At 40.3% G+C, this 19,678-nt stretch overlaps 1 long non-coding RNA gene across 1 annotated transcript in view; it reads left to right on the top strand.

The window, feature by feature from the left end:
- The first annotated feature begins 423 nt into the window (after window positions 1–423).
- The window catches only part of LOC127417976 (uncharacterized), a 99,957-nt gene continuing 80,702 nt past the window's right edge, over window positions 424–19,678 (top strand). The window contains exon 1 of the long non-coding RNA XR_007893351.1: window positions 424–599. This is a non-coding gene — a long non-coding RNA (uncharacterized LOC127417976). The remainder of the gene's footprint in view (window positions 600–19,678) is intronic.

Below are 19,678 nucleotides of genomic sequence, written 5' to 3'. Positions count from 1 at the left end.
TTTGTCTTACTCAGGAAAACAGTCAAGAAAGCCTTCATGTTTCAGTATGTTGAATACGTTCACTTACATAAAATATTTAATGTAGGGTAAACAAATTTGACAGCTCTACAAATGTGGGCAAAACAGATACAGTCTTTATATGATTATATAAAACGTAAATGCGCCCCAGTCGGCGCATGGGCGAACCAGAATGTAGAATATCACTTAAAATTTTTCAAAACATTAAACCCGGCAGGTTTCTTTACGGATTTCTCTATAATAACCGTTTGCTTGACCCTATAGACCTGTGAGGTCAAGCGAGTTGAAAAAATTATGACCAATTAGCGGTTCTGTAACGAGTTAAGGTATTCATGTGGTACACATTCACAGGAAATGACATCAACGGGTCAAAACTAAAAATATGTCGCAGGGCGGACAGTCTGGGACGCCCCGAACCTAGCGGGGTCTGTTCGAGGCAGGTTTACGTAGCTTTGGAAGGTGGATGCTCGAGACCTGGTCGCATGAGAGTCAGTGGGTCGCGTGCTGACTGAGCGCTTCTCCATCATCACTTTCATCTTCAGCAGGTTCCCCGCAGACGACACTCTTTCTCTCTGATGCCGGTACGCAGCAATGTTAGCTCGCACGCAGGGCACATAAACAATGATGGACGCTCTAAATTAATAGACAGTAAACAGTTCTGTGACATTGTTGTGAACAAAGTATATGCTTTCGTGTTGGGGAAATGTGTTAGGGTGGTTAAACCTTTGGTGGTAGACTGTTGCAGGGGCAGCTGTCTGGGGGCATAGAGAGAGAAAGAGGAGGAAAACATCACAGGCAGTGCATTCTGAAGTGTTGACAGTTGGGGGAAAAGTCGTTATATGTGGCTATGATTGTGTATGGAACATTATATTGTGAATGCACTTTATGTAGCTAGAAGATCACAATGCGAAAATGTATATTTAAAATAAATGACAGAAATGGTCAATCAGAAAGAATACCATAATACCTTAGAAATGTATTATTCCTGTGTTGCAGAGCAAAACACGTTCCTCTGTAACGTGGCTCCGACATTGCCTCCGCATTTTTGTCCTGTGGTTATGCACAGAAATAGTTTGCTGCATGACTGCATGCATGGGGTTCTCTTTCGACTCAGTACACTTGACATTGCGTGCTAATGCATATGGGAGTTGTCCTTCCACATGACCTAGTTGAAACCTCTCAACAATAACACTAATATTCTAATATTGGCAATGGTGTTTGAGCCCCGCCCTTTTAGACGCGAAGATGTCTGCTATAAAAGCAGGTGTACAAACACCATTCCTCAGAATTTTCTTCCATCAAGTCAGCGATTCATCTCTTCCCTAGAAGCCCTCTGCTTCGCTGTCAACTACACGAGTCAGCGGGTGGAATCTTCACGGCAACGAGAAGACTTTCCGCTCCCCTGCAGTGTTCCGGCGAACATCACTCCGCCTCGCCGCTTGACGCTTCGCTGGTGAACGGGTCGCTTCAGCATCCTGATTCCCCGCAGTGCTTCGGCAGGTGTTGTGTATACTTATAAAGCAATTGTATATTATATATTGATTGTATAAATATAAATATATACATATATGTGTGTGTATGTGTGCATATATATATATATATATATATATATATATATATATATATATATATATATATGAAAGTGTTGCTTACATGTTCGTGTCTTTTTAAAGATGTCGTTCCATAAGTGTTCCTTGTGCGAGAGGCACATCCCGCCGTCAGATCAGGAGCAAGGCGAATCGCTCGTGAATCGCCCTCGTTCTGAGGGACGACTCAGCCTTAGCGCCCTCCCACTCTTCTGTGATACCGGAGGGGTCACACAAGGAGGCACGGCGGGGCCGCGAGGTCGAGCAGGATGAATTTGAGGTGGAACTCATCTTTCTAAGCCATGTCGACTAACGTCCGCACTGGCTGGAAGAGCATACTCAGCGGTGGGCCAAACTGGTTCAGCACTCCACGCGATGACGGTGCTCCAAGTTTTCCCAGCTAAGCTCCTCAAACAAATGGATGAGCATGGCTATGATCCAGAGACTTTCAAAGAGCTCCGCACCGCTACGGACTTAGGCATGCAAGCCACGAAAATCACTGCACAGACCATTGGCAAGTCAATAAGCAACCTGGTGTTTTTGGATCGTCACATCTGGCTGACCCACACGGAAATGTGTGACGTGGGAAAAGCTGCTCTATTTGATGCTCCAGTGTTTCCAGCTGGCTTTTTCAGAGGCTCTGTGAATAGAATTGCTGAGCGCTATATATGACTCAGCAACAATCACAGGCTATGAGACATTTTATGCCAAACCGGAGCAGTACTTCATCACAAACGAAGGCAAGTCCTGGACCGATGAGACCCCCTCCCCCCGTGCAGCAAAGCACTCCTGACACACAATACTGTTCCCCTCTTTCCCACTGCTGTTGTTCAAAATGTTGTTCAATATGTTGTTTTCTGTGTCTCACATTAATCACAGGCAATAAAGTTTGCACATTATGCACAACCGCTTCCCAGTGGTGAGCGGCGCATTATATCATGTATAAACATACAAAGATTGTAAAAACTACAGCGCTCGCACGAGACGCTCACACTTTTCAATAAAGGGCTTTCCCACTTCAAAGCCTCACATTATGTGCAACAGCTTCCCAATGGTGAGCGACGCATTATATCTTGTAATGAATTACAAAGATTGAAAAAAGATTACAAGGCTCGTTGCACATGCAAGAGATGCTCACACTTTTCAATAAAGGGCTTTCCCACTTCAAAGCCTCACATTATGCGCAACCGCTTCCCAACTGGCATTCTGACTGGATAAAAAACGATTGAACATGGTTTCACGATCCAATTTGTACATCGGCCACCCGATCTTTCACGGTTCCATCCGAAGATGTGCAAGTGTTACGAGCCAAAATACACAATCTTCTCGCAAAGAACGCGATAGAGGTTGTTTCATATGAATTAATAAGCCTGCTGTCCCACTGCGCGATGCGTGGCAAGTCCACACGGACGTGTCAGAGCTGGCGTTTACAACGATCGAGCACAATCTGAGGTCTGACCTCACAATATATGTTGTGTGCACAGACTGTGACACACAGCAGGATTTACAGTTGCCAATTCCTCGTTCTGGAGAAGGACGGTGGGCTTTGGCCCATTCTAGTTCTGACACGCTTGAATTGTGCACTTGCAACATGTCCATTCAAAATGTTTCCTCAGAAACAGATCTCATCACACATCCGTCCTCAGGACTGATTTGCTTCAATAGATCTGAAGGATGCGTACTTTATGTACCAATTGCACCGCATTACAGGCAGCTTTTTAGATTCGCGTTTGAGGGAACTGCGTATCAATTTAAAGTCCTTCATTTCAGTCTGTCTCTGGCTCACTTTTCTGTCAAAAGCACACTTTTCCCCAGCCAGTAAATCTCCTTTTTAGGAGTTCATGCGTATGCACCTCATGAATGAGCGCGTACAGACCATTTTTCGGTATCTGTTTCAGTTCAAACTGAAAAAACATTACCACTGACATCATTTCATTTTCCTGTGCATCATGGTAATTCGCCACTGTCTGGCTGTTCTAGCAGCATGGACAGCACCAGCCTTCTACCAACAAGGTGTTATGCTGGGTCAAGTTTTCAGAAAGAAAGTGCTGACCGCAAATGCATCTAATACAGGTTGACCGTAGCGTCATCTTGTTTCCTCTCTGGAAGGTTATGTCGTGTAGTGTGGCGTGATGGGATTCTGTTCCCCATATGTGTTAGCATGCAATGTCAAGTGAACTGAGTTGTAAGGGAACGTCTCAGTTACTTATGTAACCTCTGTTCCCTGAGATGAAGGGAACGAGACATTGCGAACGCTGGCTGCACTACAAGACTCAGAGTTCTTCTGGGGTCCGAGCGATGTGCTCCTTGTCCCTCAGTCAGAAAATTCTGAGGAATGGTGTTTGTGCACCTGCTTTTATAGCAGACAGCTTCGTGCCGAAAAGGGTGGGGCTCAAACACCATAGCCAATATTAGTGTTATTGTAGAGAGGTTTCAACTTGGTCATGTGGAAGGACAACTCCCATATGCGTTAGCAGGGAACCGAGGTTACGTACATAACCGAGACGATTACTGTACTCTCAGTGCCACATTTTGCACGTGCACTCCCATGATCCACACATTTGGGTACCAATTGTCTCTTTAAAAACATAATGATTTATGTTAAATGTGAATATGAAGTTTATTAAGGACAGGGTTCTAAGGGTCATGGAAAACCTGGAAATATCAGGAAATATGAAAACTGTTTTCCAGGCCTGGAAAGGTCATTGTCAAATCATGAAAATTTCTATAGTGAAAATATTTTTTTTTCTCTAGTTTTTCTGCAGTTTTTCTCTGCTCTAAGATATTTAATGAGCTAGATATTGCTCCTGTGCAGAGTAGAACTTGCTTACAGTGATGTCTGATTTGTCAGCGAATCATTCAGTGAGTGGTTCATTCACAAATCAGTCTGAATCTAAATGTTATTTAAAAACCTGTATCCTGCAATCACGAACACGTAGACAATAGGAAAGTCATGGAAATTCATTGGTCAAAAAAGGTTACATACACTGATCAGCCACAACATTAAAACCACCTGACTAATATTGTGTAGGTCCCCCTCGTGCCGCCAAAACCCACATCTCAGAATAGCATTCTGAGATGCTATTCTTCTCACCACAATTGTACAGAGCGGTTATCTGAGTTACCATAGACTTTGTCAATTCAAACCAGTCTGGCCATTATCTGTTGACCTCTCTCATCAACAAGGCATTTCCATCAGCAGAACTGCCGCTCACTTGATGTTTTTTGTTTTTGGCACCATACTGAGTAAATTCTAGAGACTGTTGTGTGTGAAAATCCCATAAGATCAGCAGTTACAGAAATACTCAAACCAGCCCGTCTGGCACCAACAATCATCCATGCGATGATCTAATCAGCCAATCGTGTGGCAGCAGTGCAGTGGATAAAATCATGCAGCTACGGGTCAGGAGCTTCAGTTAATGTTCACATCAACCATCAGAATGGGGAAAAAATGTGATTTCAGTGATTTGGAGCATGGCATGATTGTTGGTGCCAGATGTGCTGGTTTGAGTATTTCTCTAACGGCTGATCTCCTGGGATTTTCATGCACAACAGTCTCTAGAATTTACTCTGAATGGTGCCAGAAACAAAAAACATCCAGTGAGCGGCAGTTCTGTGGACAGAAATGCCTTGTTGATGAGCGAGGTCAACAGAGAATGGCAGGTTCGAACTGACAAAGTCTAAGGTAACTCAGATAACCGTTCTGTACAATTCAGAATCAGAATGAGCTTTATTGTCAAGTATGCTTACACATACAAGGAATTTGTCTTGGTGACAGGAGCTTCCAGTGTACAACAATACAAAAACAATACAAAAACAGCAGCAAGACATAGATAATAATGAAAAATAAAAAATAATTATACACATACGTACAGACACACACATACATACACATGGGTAGTGCAAATCTAATACAATCTGTTATGTACAGTGTAAATACAAATCTATTATGTACAGTGCAAATGTTTTTTTTGTTTTGTTTTTCCCCAGAGGAATGAAATGGCAGAAGAGATTGGATGTGTTGGATAAATATAAGAAAGACTAAACTGTGTATTGCACATAGTTATTGCTCAATTGGGCAATTTAACTGTTCATGAGATGGATAGCCTGAGGGAAAAAAAACTGTTCCTGTGCCTGACGGTTCTGGTGCTCAGAGCTCTGAAGTGTCGGTCAGAAGGCAACAGTTCAAAAAGGTAGTGGGCAGGGTGAGTGGGGTCCAGAGTGATTTGTCCAGCCTTTTTCCTCACTCTGGAAGTGTATAGTTCTTGAAGGGGGGGCAGGGGGCAACCAATAATCCTCTCAGCAGTCCGAACTGTCCTTTGTAGTCTTCTGATGTCTAATTTCATAGATGACGAAATCATTTTTTCTCACCAATTGTGGTAAGAAGAATATCATCTCAGAATGCTATTCTGAGATGTGGGTTGGTGCTGTTTTGGCGGCACAAGGGGGACCTACACAATATTAGGTAGGTGGTTTTAATGTTATAGCTGATCGGTGTATTGCAGTCCATCTGCAGTATTTTTGATCTGTTGTGGCCGCTCTTCATCTTCATCCTAACTTGAAGAGAGTTTCTATTTTAGAGGTAATGTCCTGCTAGGGCTTCAGTGCAGAGCTGCAGTTTAAACCTGCAGTCTGTCTGGAGTGATAACTGTATTATTCATGCTTGCGTGTAGACAGCTCCGTTAATCTCCCGCCACGCAATAATGCTTCTATCAGCCATGCTCCTCGTAAGCGGCCCTCATGTGTAAGCATGTGCGCATGTGTGTGTGTGTGTGTGTGTAGGCTGCATCGGTCAGTGCAGGCCGGTTTGGTGTTATAGTGATGCACACAGCAGAGCCAGGCCTTTGAGGACCTTAGTAATTAGCTGGTTGGGGGCATTCAGCCTGGCCATATATTCACCATGCTGAAAGGGTGCGGGCAGGGGGCCTATTGATGGCTGACAGGTGCAGCAGCGGAAGGCGTCAGGAGTTTGAACAATCGAAACCAGGACTGCAGTCTAGGTCGGAGAACTGTCTCCGGCCCTTAGGTTACCTCTCGCCCCCCTCCTGGGGGTCAAAATTTAAAGCAAGTTCAAGACCTTTTTCCTGCCCTATTTTGCTGTGCACAAGGTCTGCTGTGTGTTTTGTGATTGTGGAGGGTTGTCACAAAGAAAGCATGATTGGCGCTGCTGTTATCTTATTTATCTCATTTAAGTGGATGGTTTAACTGTAAAAGCCGACATCATGTTGCTGAAGTGTACCTGAATTATTTTTGCCATCTTAAACTAATTGTCCTCTACTGTTAAAGGAATATTCCAGGTTCAATACAAGTTATGCTCAGTCAACAGCATTTGTGGCATAATATTGATTACTGCAAAAATTTCTTTTGACTCGCCCCTCCTATTTTTATTTTTTTTATTTTTTTTGTTTAGAAAAAAGCACATCTGGGTTACAGTGAGGCACTTACAATGGAAGTGGAAGGGGGCTAATTTTTGAATGTTAATACCTATTCACAAACAATAAGCGTGTAAACATAAATTTTAGTGTGATAAATTCACTTACTAGCCTTTTCTGTGTAAAGTTATAGCCAATTTTACAATTTCGTTGCCATGACAATGTAATTTCAGCAAACCCTAAGATGCCTGTAAAAATGACAATTTGAACAACTTTAGGACTCAAATAATACATACGTTTTAACAGAAGAATTTATGTAAGTGCTTTTATAAAATTATAAGCTTAAAATATCTGCCTTTAAACCCTCCAAAAATTGGCCCCATTCACTTCCTTTGTAAGTGCCTCACTGTAACCTCAATTTGTTCTTTTTTTTAAAGAAAAGGAGGGACGAGTCTAAATACATTTTTGTGATAATCAACATAATGCCATAAATGCTGTTGATTGAGCTTAACTTGTATTGAACCCGGAATATTCCTTTAAGATATATTGTGCCAGTGCAATTACATATTTTGCACAGACGATCCAGTCTGAACTGCATAATCTTAGTTTCAGCCATTACAAATCCTGCTCTGTAAGTGTGAGAGCCAGACAGAAGTCTTTCTCTGAAAGCTTTGGTTTTATTTAGCATTCCTCAGAGGTTTATGGGCAGATGTTTAAAATTAAATGCAGGATATTTATTGGAAACTTTCTGAAGGCACAAACTTTTTTTATTTTTTGCTTACCTCTCAATTAGATACACACAGACATACAAAGTGCAGACACAGGAAGGCATATACGACCCTCAACATTGCACGTTATAGAACAACTGAACGGACAGATGAAATGCTAACCCGTCATTGCTCCCACACTCTAGCCATTAGCTCAGGTCAGTGTGTTCTGTGGGTGGAGGGCAAGAGAGTATTTTTGACCTGTAATTATCAGGGCTTAGCTGCATCGGTGGTACTTCGCACAAATCAAGGTGCAGCGCTGCGACTCTAGAGCCCTGTGCCAGGCTCTGATTGCAGGCTATTAGATGTCAAGCGGCTGGCCGAGAAATGGGAAATCCCAGATAAAACTCAGAGCCCTAAAGTCCCTGTAATGAGGAAAGTGATGGGGTTTGTGTGTGCTGAGCACATGGAGTATGTCTTTAAGTGTGTGTATCTGTGTGTGTGTTTGTAAGAGAGATTCTCTGTGACATTTGTCCTTCCTAATCCAGGATTTATAGAGAGCTCACAAAATTTAACAAGGTTAAATCAGTAGGCAGGTTAGACAAGCAAAACGGAAGCAGGACTTGACAAACCTTAGTAGGCAGTAGACAACCCTTGAATAGCTTGTCCTGGCTTGATAGAATATGTTACATATGTTTCAAGTAAAACAGTACACTGATACAGTGCTATGTGGCTCCTAAATGTATACACTTCTCTTGCCTTTAATCCCTGTTAGGGTTTGTAGGACCACTACACTAATGACTGTATTTTGGAGAGCCTAATAAGTCAAAAATGCATCTGCTCTGGAAGAGCTGAATAATGCCAGATATTAATGGAGCTGGGCCCTGAATGATTCCTTGGTTGGCGTGGCAGTTAAACGCATTCCAGGTTTTGTGGAGACCATTATTCCTGCTCCTTAATCACCACCTCTGCTTTTATTACCCCAAAACCTCACTGTGTGGCTCAGGGAAACCACATGTGGGCACAGACCAGGAAATGTCAAGCAGACAAGAAAATGTCTTCCTTTCCCCTTAAAAGTAATGGCTTTATCGAAACACCAAAGGCAGTCTGTTTTTAACCAAATTTAGCTGTCTATTATGAGATATTGGATGTTGTAAGGGAGGGATAGTTGAAATTTAGGTTAATTTAGGTACGATTAAATGGTGAAAATGTTAAACTTGGTCTCATAGAATCATGTTACTAACAGTTTTGCTAAATTATTTTACATGCCTTGTTGTACATATCACAGCTTTTTCCTGTTGAAATAAACACTAGAGACTCTACCCAACAATGACTTAGTCACTTTCACACTAATCACAAGTAAAATGGCAGGTTATCAGTTCATAAACACTTTTTGATTTTTTTTTTTTCACAAACAATGCTATCTTATGACATCAAAACACTTTTACTAGAGCGCATGATGTAACTCGATACATTTTAACATATGCGTTACATAAAAAACTACATTTACCATCTTGTTCTGGCATGATCAGATTTCACAGTGGCTCAACTAATAGAGTGTCAACACATGAGCTGAAAGTACAAGCATTTGTGTTTTTCATCTCACATTTACTTTTATGACACTGTCGGTTTGGTTTTGGTCTAAGGTTTAGGGTAGGGATGTTGGTTTTGTTGATTTAAAACTCAATCAGTCATTAACCTCACTATCGGAGAGATTTAAACCCTAAGTATACTTCAGTTTTGACGCGGATGCGTACTGTCGAATGCGCAGCCTTGCAAACTATACTATAACTATAAACTATTTACTGTGTGCGCATACACAGGCAGTTGGCGCATGGGTGCTTCGATGGCTATGAGATACTGGACTAGTTCTCTTTAGGAGTTTAGACCCATAAAGATGTTTTAATATTCCTTCAGACTTGAGTTATACTGTACAAATGCAGGTATCTCCTGACCTCCTCACACATGCGTTCTTGACATGCACATCCACTGTTGTTGTTTTTACCTTTGTCTCCTGTTGTTTAGTGGCAATTAATCTTCTTCTAATGCTTCTTTGTGACCGCAATGGCACAACTGTGAGTGTTGCCACCTATTGGACCCACTAATTAGTGCAAATAATTCAAGGCGTATGCGCATTCTGTGCGTTCAGAGTATGCAGGGTTAGAAAATTCTGGCTGCACAAGTTCAGTGCTTGAGCACTCTGATGATGATGAAAGGTTTAGGTTTGGTAAGTAGGTTTTGTTGATTTAAAACTTGATAGAGCATTAACCTCAAAAACACAAATCTGTTTGGGAGAACATTTAACTCACTTTTAGTGCCACACAGTGGACATTTTTACCTCGGAACTGCTGCGATACGTGTAAGGAGCCACATAATATCTTTTTGCAAAAATATTAGGTTCTCATGAGATCACACTGAAAATGTTACTGTGAAGTTTTTGTTGGTACTCATTTTTATAAAAAACTTGTAATGATGAAGTCTTCACATGTGACTGAGTTTTGCTGAGAAAGCTTTAAAAGGGATAGTTCACACAAAAATGAAAATTCAACCTCATGTCATTCCAAACCTGTATTAATTTCTCTCTTCCATGGAACACAAAATGAGATGTTAGACAGAATGACAGCCTCAGTCACCATTCACTTACATCACATCTTTTTTTCCCCATACAATTACAGTGAATGGTGATTATGGCTGAAATTCTGCCTTCTACGGAAGATAAAAAGTCACATGGGTCTGGGGCAACATGAGGGTAAATGATGACAGAATTTAAATATTTGGGTGAACTATTCCTTTAATTGTAATCTCAGTAGTGTATGATTTTAGAAGTAATGTCATATTAGTCTGGATGTTTTTGTTACAGTCCATTTATAAACGAAACTGTTATACTGTTAAAGGCTAGAGAAATGATTGCCTCTGGCCCTATAGTCTTAATCACACAAAAACATGGCAGAGAAGATACAGCATGTACCATGGCAGAGATACAGCATGCAACCAAACCAATGACACAAGTCACTCCTTCTGCATGGGGAGTTGTGTAACATTGCAAGAAAAATAATGTTACTTGCAGTAAGACTTTTTTTAAATTAGTGCTCGGAGTAATATGAAGTTGAAACATTTTACCACAATGGAACAGATCCACCGCCATGCTGCACGTTATCATGTCTGCAGGAGAGGAGCAGTGCTTTAGTCTAGGATTAATGAGGGAGGTCTCATCTCTGACACAGTCCATCCATCAGTTCCCTCTAAGGCCTTCTCCTTTAGGGACAACAGAGTGGGGGGTATAGATGATGAAGAGGACTAATTAAGCTGCCATGATGTTTTGTTTTATTATGGGCCCTGTTTGAAATTTTCAATAAATCTTATTAGCATAGGAGGTGCTTAGACTCAGAGACGTCTGACTGAAGGTGTGAAGTGGGTCTGCTGTTTACACTGAGGCTAACAGCTGCACACTTGCAAGGGCTGTAAAAAAAGTGCACCGCACTGGTGTCGCTGTCGACACACTGTCAGTTGATGCCATAATTCATGTGTGTCATCCGCGAGATGCTGTGTGAGTCGAGAGGAGGGGAGTAGGTGAGTTTTTTAAGCTCCTCCTGTTTGCCCACTGCCTGATGGCCCCCTGTAGAGAGCAACAACAATTATCACCTTGGAGGAATGTGGAAGGCTTGTGTTAAATTCCCTTTGACCCTTTAGTAAAGGAGGTCAGGAGGTGGTGATCCCCTGAGGGAGTGGCGGGGGGGGGCATGGATGGTTGCATTTGGGGGGATTTTCTCATGGTCAGGGAAAAATTTAGTCTGACATTGGTTTACAGCCTTGTCAATAGTGCACATTCTCTGTATTCATATATATATATATATATATATATATATATACATACAGTTGAAGTCAGAGGTTTCCATACACTTAGGTTGAAGTCATTAAAACTCATTTTTTAAACACTCCACAGATTTCATATTAGCAAACTATAGATTTGGCAAGTCATTTAGGATATCTACATTGTGCATGACACCAGTAATTTTTCCAACAATTGTTTACAGACAGATTGTTTCACTTTTAATTGACTATATCACAATTCCATTGGGTCAGAAGTGTACATACACTAAGTTAACTGTGCCTTTAAGCAGCTTGGAAAATTCCAGAAAATGATGTCAAGCCTTTAGACAATAAGCAAATTAGCTTCTGATAGGCTAATTGGCTTCAATTGGAGGTGTACATGTGGATGTATTTTAAGGCCTACCTTCAAACTTAGTGCCACTTTGCTTGACATCATGGGAAAATCAAAAGAAATCAGAAAAAAAATTGTGGACCTCCACAAGTCTGGTTTATCCTTAGGAGCAATTTCCAAATGCCTGAAGGTACCACGTTCATCTGTACAAACAATTGTAAGCAAGTATAAACACCATGGCACCACACAGCCATCATACCGCTCAAGAAGGAGACAGCATCTTCACAGAAATTGTGAAGATGCTGGAGGAAACAGGTAGATAAGTATCTATATCCACAGTAAAACGAGTGCTATATCGACATAACCTGAAAGGCTGCTCAGCAAGGAAGAAGCCAATGCTCCATAACCACCATAAAAATCCAGACTACAGTTTGCAAGTGCACATAGGGACAAAGAACTTACTTCTTGGAGAAATTTCCTCTGGTCTGATGAAACAAAAATTGAACTTTTTTGGCCATAATGACCATCATTATGTTTGGAGGAAAAAGGGTGAGGCTTGCAAGCCGAAGAACACCATCCCAACTGTGAAGTATGGGGGTAGCAGCATCATATTGTGGGGGTGCTTTGCTGCAGGAGGGACTGGTGTACTTCACAAAATAGATGGCATCATGAAGAAAGAAAATTATCTGGATATATTGAAGCAACATCTCAAGACATCAGCCATGAAGTTAAAGCTCAGTCGCAAATGGGTCTTCCAAATGGACAATGACCCCAAGCATACCTCCAAAGTTGTAGCAAAATGGCTTAAGGACTACAAAGTCAAGGTATTGGAGTGGCTATCACAAAGCCCTGACCTCAATCTGATAGAAAATCTGTGGGTAGAACTGAAAAAGCGTGTGCGAGCAAAGACGCCAACAAACCTGACTTAGTTACACCAGTTCTGTCCGGAGGAATGGGGCAAAATTCCAGCAACTTATTGTGAGAAGCATGTGGAAGGCTACCCAAAATGTCTGACCCAAATTAAACAATTTAAAGGCAATGCTACCAAATACTAACAAAGTGTATGTAAACTTCTTACCCACTGGGAATGTGATGAAAGAAATGAAAGCTGAAATAAATCATTCTCTCTACTATTATCCTGACAGTTCACATTCTTAAAATAAAGTAGTGATCCTAACTGACTTAAGACAGGCAGTGTTTTCTATGATTAAATGTCAGTACATGTGAAAAACTGAATTTAAATGTATTTGGCTAAGGTGTATGTAAACTTCTGACTTCAACTGTATTTATATATAGTGGTAAGAAAAGGTACGTGAACCCTTTGGAACTTCCTGCATTTATGAGTAAATTTGTCTTAAAATCTGGTTTGATCTTTATCTAAGTTACAATAATGAAAGATTTTCCATCGGTGATGGCAGGTGGTCCAGGCCCCGAAGCAGCAAAGCAGCCCCAAATCAAGGTGCTCTCTCCACCGTAGTTCACCATTGGGATGATGTTTTCATGTTGGTATACGGTGCCCTTTTTATGCCGTATGTAGTGCTGCGTATTCATTCCAAATAATAATGAACACAAAACATTTTCCCAGTAGCACTGTGAAGTGTCAAGGTGGTTTTTGGCAAACTTCTGGCACAGTAAAGTTTTTGTTGGAAAGCAGCGGCTTTCTTTGTGGTGTCCTACCATGGACACCATGCCTGTTTATGTTTTCCATGTAATAGACTCATGAACAGAGATGTTAACCAGTTCCAATGATTCCTTCAAGTCTTTAGCTGTCACTCTAGGTTTTTTTGGTTTTTTGTTTACATCATTGAGCATTCTGTGGTGTGCCCTTTGAGTCATCTTGTCTGGACGGCCCCTAGGCAGAGTAGCCACAGTACTAAATCATCTCCATTTATAGACAGTTTGTCTATCTGTGGACGGATGAATATCTAAGCTCTTCAAAGATAACTTTGTATCCCTTTCCAGCTTTATGCAAAGCAACAGTTCTTGATCGTAGGTCTTCTGAGATCTCTTTTTTTCGAGGCATGGTCCACATCAGCAGATGCTTCTTGTCAATAGCAAATTCAAAATGATTGAGTGCTTTTTATAAGTTTTAAGTTTTTTATATATATATATATATATATATATATATATATATATATATATATATATATATATATATATACTGGTGGCCAAAAGTTTGGAATAATGTACAGATTTTGCTCTTATGGAAAGAAATTGGTACTTTTATTCACCAAAGTGGCATTCAACTAATCACAATGTATAGTCAGGACATTAATAACATGAAAAATTACTATTACAATTTGAAAAAAATGTTCAGAACTTCTTAAACTACTTCAAAGAGTTCTCATCAAAAAATTCTCCACGTGCAGCAATGACAGCTTTGCAGATCCTTGGCATTCTAGCTGTCAGTTTGTCCAGATACTCAGGTGACATTTCACCCCACGCTTCCTGTAGCACTTGCCATAGATGTGGCTGTCTTGTCGGGCACTTCTCACGCACATTACAGTCTAGCTGATCCCACAAAAGCTCAATGGGGTTAAGATCCATAATGCTCTTTTCCAATTATCTGTTGTCCAATGTCTTTGTTTCTTTACCCACTCTAACTTTTTCTTTTTGTTTTCCTGTTTCAAAAGTGGCTTTTTTTTTGCAATTCTTCCCATAAGGCCTGCTCCCCTGAGTCTTCTCTTTACTGCATCCGGAAAGTATTCACTGCGCTTCACTTTTTCCACATTTTGTTATGTTACAGCCTTATTCCAAAATGGATTAAATTCATTATTTTCCTCAAAATTCTACAAACAATACCCCATAATGACAACGTGAAAGAAGTTTGTTTGAAATCTTTGCAAATTTATTAAAAATAAAAAATGAAAAAATCACATGGTTTCAAACTGGTGTTGAGCAGGTAGAATTCAATGAAGCTGTCAGCTGAGGAAATGTGAGGTGTCTATTTCTCAAACTAGAGACTCTGATGTACTTATCCTCTTGTTTAGTTGTACATCTGGCCTTCCACATCTCTTGTCCTTTGTCTTTGAAGACTGTAGTGTACACCATTGTATGAAATCTTCGGGGTTTTTTTTGGCAATTTCAAGCATTGTATAGCCTTCATTCCTCAAAACAATGATTGACTGATGAGTTTCTAGAAAAAGCTGTTTCTTTTTTCTTTTCTTTTTTGTCAGACATGCCAGTCTATTGCATACTGTGGCAACTCAAAAACAAACACGAAGACAATGCTAAGCTTAATTAAATGAACCAAATAGCTTTCAGCAGTGTTTGATATAATGGCAAGTGATTGTCTAGTACCAAATTAGCAATTTATCATGATTACTCAAGGATAAGGTGTAGGAGTGATGGTTGCTGGAAATGGGGCCTGTCTAGATTTGATAAAAAATGACTTTTTTCAAATAGTGATGGTGCTGTTTTTACATCAGTAATGTCCTGACTATACTTTGTGATCAGTTGAATGCCACTTTGGTGAATAAAAGTACGAATTTCTTTCCATAAGAGCAAAATCTGTACATTATTCCAAACTTGTGGCCGCCAGTATGTATATGTGTGTGTGTGTGTGTGTATATATATATATATATATATATATATAGTATAAACCATTTCAAGAATGTAAACAAAAACCAATGCATTAGAATGGTCCAAATGTATTTCCGGACCCTTTCAACAAAGTCTCTTTTTCAAGGTAAGTCAGTCCACTCTGCGACCGTTTTTGGAAGCTCTTGGGCAATTTGGGCAGCTATTTTTCTATGTAAACAAGCGTCATGACAGTGCAGCTCCTATCTACTTGAATGGGGAAAGACCGGAATCTCCAAAACGGTTGGTCAGGATTACGATAAAAGAACATATTTCAAATAAGCAGTAAAACTTTGTTGGTCCGAGTTGCCTGTGGTGCCGGCTTCACTCGAGCGGTGGAGTGGGTCCAGCGGCGCCTCTAACTCGCACCGGATAATATATATATATATATATATATATATATATATATATATATATATATATATATATATATAATATATATATATATATATATATATACACACAGTATAAGTATGTATATATTATTCTATATAAATAGAATTTATTACATTATTGTGGCAGACGAGTTAAGCATTAAGACAACACGTAAAGTGTCTTTAGAAGAAATTGTTTATTTCCATTTTCTCAAACATAAGCCTATCATTGGCCTACAGTCCAGAGCAATCCACTTTGCAATTGAGTCAATCTGTCCGAGATACACTATATTGCCAAAAGTATTCGCTCACCCATCCAAATAATTGAATTCAGGTGTTCCAATCACTTCCATGGCCACAGGTGTATAAAATGAAGCACCTAGGCATGCAGACTGCTTCTACAAACATTTGTGAAAGAATGGGCCGCTCTCAGGAGCTCAGTGAATTCCAGCGTGGTACTGTGATAGGATGCCACCTGTGCAACAAGTCCAGTCGTGAAATTTCCTCGCTACTAAATATTCCACAGTCAACTGTCAGTGGTATTATAACAAAGTGGAGGCGATTGGGAATGACAGCAACTGAGCCACGAAGTGGTAGGCCACGTAAAATGACAGAGCGGGGTCAGCGGATGCTGAGGCGCATAGTGCGCAGAGGTCGCCAACTTTCTGCAGAGTCAATCGCTACAGACCTCCAAAGTTCATGTGGCCTTCAGATTAGCTCAAGAACAGTGCGTAGAGAGCTTCATGGAATGTGTTTCCATGGCCGAGCAGCTGCATCCAAGCCATACATCACCAAGTGCAATGCAAAGCGTTGGATGCAGTGGTGTAAAGCACGCCGCCACTGGACTCTAGAGCAGTGGAGACGCGTTCTCTGGAGTGACGAATCACGCTTCTCTATCTGGCAATCTGATTGACGAGTCTGGGTTTGGCGGTTGCCAGGAGAACGGTACTTGTCTGACTGCATTGTGCCAACTGTGAAGTTTGGTGGAGGGGGGATTATGGTGTGGGGTTGTTTTTTAGGAGCTGGGCTTGGCCCCTTAGTTCCAGTGAAAGGAACTCTGAATGCTTCAGCATACCAAGAGATTTTGGACAATTCCATGCTCCCAACTTTGTGGGAATAGTTTGGGGATGGCCCCTTCCTGTTCCAACATGACTGTGCACCAGTGCACAAAGCAAGGTCCATAAAGACATGGATGAGCGAGTTTGATGTGGAAGAACTTGACTGGCCTGCACAGAGTCCTGACCTCAACCCGATAGAGCACCTTTGGGATGAATTAGAGCGAAGACTGCGAGCCAGGCCTTCTCGTCCAACATCAGTGTCTGACCTCACAAATGCGCTTCTGGAAGAATGGTCAAAAATTCCCATAAACACACTCCTAAACCTTGTGGAAAGCCTTTCCAGAAGAGTTGAAGCTATTATAGCTGCAAAGGGTGGGCCGACGTCATATTAAACCCTATGGATTAAGAATGGGATGTCACTTAAGTTCATATGCGTCTAAAGGCAGATGAGCTAATACTTTTGGCAATATAGTGTATTTTATTTTAAAGGCTTTTCTAAGTAAAATGGATGCTTTTGAAGCATCTCACTTTGGTTGCGTAAACAGTGTTTTAGGTTGATGTGTCAAGTTAAATGTAGTTTAAAATTTAGAAAAACACGTCTCGAGATCCCTGCATTTGGAATTATGCTCCATCCAGCTGTGTTTGAATGCAAGATATCGGCTTTTAAAAACCCCAAATCGGTTGACCACTTGTCATGTCATCTTGCTGTTAATCCTGTAAAGAATCCCTTCACACCCCCAGTCTGCATGTCTTTGGTCAAACAAAGAGAAAGTCCTGCCCCCAACTCACACCATTGGTTGAGTCAATGTTATTTTGTTTGTAAGTACAGGTCTCTCAAAACAAACTTTTTCAAATTTTCAGAGCGCTACAGAAACACAGTGCTTACAGTTTTAAAATAAAAATTACCTATGAATGGCTTGCTTATAGTTGTCACTGCATATTAAGCTGTGATAAGAGAAATAATTTTACCACAGAAAAAGTTGCATACTTCAGCTTAAAATCTTGAAAGATTGCAGTAGAATTTTTGCCCTCTTACAGTAAACTTTAACACTTTAGATTTGTGTCTTTGAGTTAACGTTTGCCACACTATATGGACTTATATGCAAACTTTTTATGGCATTGAAACTGTTTTTATGATTTTATGTGTCATGCTGTGTTGTGCTTGCATGTATATCACAGTTAACCAAGCAAGGCACATCACATCATAAAGACCGGCAGTAATGAATGCTGGCTTCTGATTGGATGGGCTCTGAACGTTATTTGTGTTTGCCCATTACATGACCCATAATTGATTATGTATGGTCATTTAGAGCTGTAGTGACAGGGCCAGCTGCAGACAGCTGCAAAACAGTTTCATTTTCAATATGTCCTTTTAACCTCTCATTTTCACCTGATATCTCCTGAACTGTGTTTAGGAGTTCAGTAGTTATTGAACTTGCTTGAGAGCTCCTAATAATACATCTCTCAGTGAGAATTACCAAATTGTTCCCCTAAGACAAGACACCTGTCACCCACAAAGCCAAGGACCCTAACTATTTTAGACAGGGCCCAAGGCACAAACAATTTTTTCCTCCTCCACATATTCCTATATTTAAGTTCATAATAAGCCCTGTCATACATGAATGCATTGAAAATTCTTGTTCTAGCAATACATATGTTGTTAAAGCATTTTGAGAAGGGTTAGTTCACCCAAAAATGAAAATTCTGTCATCATTTACTTGTCTGTGGAATACAAAAGGAGTTATTAAAGGAATAGTTCTCCCAAAAAGGCAATGCAAGGCAAGATTATTTATATAGCACATTTCAATAACAGTGGTAATTCAAAGTGCTTTACATGGAAATGATAAAGAAAATAAAAGATACATCACTTAAGAACAAGAAAATAAAAATAAGAATAAAAAGTAAGTCATAAGAATGTAAAACTAAGGTTGGGCGCCCGTTAAGTGGAAAAACAGAACAGGTTCTCCAGGCATCCGAAGGCACCCCCGTGACCTTTAGTAACCACCTTCCTGAGGTCCTAATGTCTGTCACTCCATGATCTTGATACGACCACTGTCATAGTCTTTAACAACCTCCCACCTTTTTCATGCAGATGTTTTCATCTGATAAAATTATAAAATGAGTGCAATCTGTAAATTCAGCAGAGTCAATAAATGCACTGCTAAACAGATGTGTAACAAGAAATAAGAATAAAACGAAATAAAAGAAATAAAAATGTTTTAAAATGAATAAAAAAAGGAAAGGAAAATTCTCTTATAATTTACTTCATTTCATGCCATTCCAGATGAGAATGACTTTCCTTCTTCTGTTGAACACAAAACGAAGATTTTTAGAAGAATGTTTCAGCTCTGTAGGTCCATAAAATGCAAGTGAATAGTGACCAGAACGTTTAAGCTCAAAATGGCATCATAAAAGTAATCCACAAGACTCCTGTGGTTAAATTCATGTCTTCATAAGCGATATGATAGAAACAGATAAATATTTAAGATAAGCCTCTTTTTACTATAAATCTCCACTTTCACTTCCACATTTTTCTTTTGTTTTTATAAGCGATATGATAGAAACAGATAAATATTTAAGATAAGCCTCTTTTTACTATAAATCTCCACTTTCACTTCCACATTTTTCTTTTGTTTTTTGGCGATTCACGTTCTTTGTGCATATCGCCACCTACTGGCCGGGGTTAGTAAAAGGTGGAGATTTAAATTAAAAACTCACTTCAATATTGATCTGTTTCTCACCCATACCTGTCATATCACTTCTTAAGATATGGATTTAACCACTGGGGTCATGTGGGTCACTTTTATGTAAAAACTGCCTTT

The sequence above is a fragment of the Myxocyprinus asiaticus genome, chromosome 27, assembly GCF_019703515.2.
Source record: "Myxocyprinus asiaticus isolate MX2 ecotype Aquarium Trade chromosome 27, UBuf_Myxa_2, whole genome shotgun sequence".
NCBI classification, from domain to species: domain Eukaryota; kingdom Metazoa; phylum Chordata; class Actinopteri; order Cypriniformes; family Catostomidae; genus Myxocyprinus; species Myxocyprinus asiaticus.
This window is presented reverse-complemented; position numbering and strand designations above follow the sequence as displayed.